We start from the raw sequence: 2,389 nt of genomic DNA on the forward strand, positions 1-2,389 counted from the left end.
CTCTCTGAGCTTGGTTGTTTTCTTGCAGATGTTTCATTACCCAACTAGGTAACATCATCCGTGCTAGAAGGGAGTGGGGTTTGCATGGAGGAGGAGGAGAAGGAGAAGGAGAAGGAGAAGGATGACAATTGTGGGGTCCTTGGTGCTCTCTGAGCTTGGTTGTTTTCCTGCAGACATTTCATTACCCAACTAGGCAACATCATCCGTGCTAGAAGGGAATGGGGTTTGCATGGAGGAGGAGGAGGAGGAGGAGGAGGAGGAGGAGAAGGATGACAATTGTGGGGTCCTTGGTGCTCTCTGAGTTCATTATTTTCTTGCAGACGTTTCATTACCCAAACTAGGTAACATCATCCGTGCTGGTGTAGTCATCAAAAAAAAAAGAAAAAAAAAGACATAAGCATTTTTCACACTTACGACCGTTGCAGCATCCCCATGATCACGTGATCAAAATTCAGACTCCTGGCAGCTGCCTCCTATTTATGACGGTCGCAGTGTCCCGGGGTCACGTGATCCCCTTTTTGTGACCGCCGGGCAAGCAAAGTCCACGGGGAGGCCAGATTCCTTTAACAACCCTGTGACTAAATTAGCAACTGCGGTGATTGACTTCACATCCGCGGCGAGAAAGGTCGTAAAATGGGGGCAAAACTGACGTAACCAACTGCCTCGCTTAGCGACAGAAATGTTGGGCTCATAAGTCGAGCATCGCCTGTACTGTATATTAAAGGTTTTTAGGAGCAATCAGAAGAACTGTAAGCAACTCGAATTAAAACTGAAAAAGTGAAAAAGGACATAAAAAAACCCAGAGTTCAAACCACGAGTCTTTCCGTGATGTGTTTCGATATTAAGAGCAGATGTTTTCCATGGAAGCCTGTGTGTTAATTTGCTTATTTTTAATTCTCAGTAGCTTCCCAGAACAGAAGAAGCAATTGTCTAGATTGAATAGGTGGCTTCTGAAAAGACTCTCCCTTGCCCCCTTGAAGTTATATAAATCAGCACAAAACTGTGTTGACAAACAGGAATTAGTCCCTTCCTCCTGGCACCAAGAAGACAGAGAGGATTGAGGCAGATTCCAGCATAATTGCCACCTACTATTTATACATGTGAAATTCTCCCGTCTTGTGGGGTAGGACTGTCAAGCTTCCTGCAGTTATAAAATGTAGACCTGGGATCTCTTCCAAGTAACCACTATGGACAGTGTGTTCCAAGGTCTCAGCACAGGCTACATTTGGGGTGAGGGGTGGGGTGGAAAGCCCTCTTAATTTGGCCAAGTCTGGTATAAATAGTAGATCCACACGTATTTGTGGAGATTCTCCATCCTCCAGGTCATGGTTGTCTCAAAGGTGCTTTTTTTTCAGGAGGCCACTGGACTTTCTTGTGTTTCTTTGAGGACGTTTCGCTTCTCATCCCAGAAGCTTCTTCAGCTCTGACTGGATGGTGGAGAAATGGGAGGATTTATATTCTTTGCAGACAGCTGGTCATTTGCCTTCCCTTAGAGCAGGGGTCTTCAAACTTTGGCCCTTTGATGACTTGGGGACTTCAACGCCCAGAATTCCTCAGCCAGCGTGCCTGGCTGAGGAATTCTGGGAGTTGAAGTCCCCAAGTCATCAAAGGGCCAAGTTTGAAGACCCCTGTCTTAAATCTAACAAACAAAATGGAGGCTGGCTGAGGAACTCTGGGAGTTGAAGTCCCCAAGTCATCAAAGGGCCAAGTTTGAAGACCCCTGTCTTAGAGAGTCTTCAACAGGGAAGGGACCCAGGGCAGAAAACATCCTGCAGCCGAGAAGGCTCCACACCCATTTGCACCACTCAGGTGACCCTGAGGTAGACACAGGTCAACCTCCAAGTGGCCTCAACGTCTCCCTAAAAGAAGGCAAATCACCAGCTCTCTGCAAGGAATATAAATCCTTCCATGTGGCCTGTATAAAATAGCCTGGTTCTCTTTTTTTAAAAAAAAAATCACTAACCACGATTATTATTATTATAGCTTTCTGGTGTTTTAATGCTATCGTCTGCCTACATTCAGAAAAACATCCAATAATTTGAGTAGTTCTCTAGGTAGCAGATTACATTTCAGACTATAAATCCTTCTTTAATCACCAAAGCAAGTTTGCCTTCTCTATGTTTTGTAGAAGGCCTGAAACAGCAACCTCTTGTGCAGAAAATCAGGGGTTCTGCTGTCAGATCTGCCAGGTAGATCCGACCAGGAAATAACTTTGCAGAAAGATTAAAAACCCATCTAAAACCTGAGCTTGGCCGATCAGGATTTGAACTCAAGAGCCTTTTCAACCTAGGATTCTGTGTTAGAGCTATGTTTGGATTTTGGTCGTAAGTTGAAGACTACCCGTGTAGGAGCCTAAACAGAAAGACCCAGCTCTCTGTGTCCACCGACC

General features: G+C 45.3%; 1 protein-coding gene across 1 annotated transcript in view; it reads left to right on the forward strand.

The window, feature by feature from the left end:
* Positions 1 to 2,389, forward strand: part of RET (ret proto-oncogene) — an 89,922-nt gene that overhangs the window by 65,131 nt on the left and 22,402 nt on the right. The window lies entirely within an intron of this gene.

Source organism: Protobothrops mucrosquamatus, unplaced genomic scaffold, assembly GCF_001527695.2.
Source record: "Protobothrops mucrosquamatus isolate PMUCROS unplaced genomic scaffold, P.Mucros_1.0 scaffold1552, whole genome shotgun sequence".
Lineage (NCBI taxonomy): Eukaryota > Metazoa > Chordata > Lepidosauria > Squamata > Viperidae > Protobothrops > Protobothrops mucrosquamatus.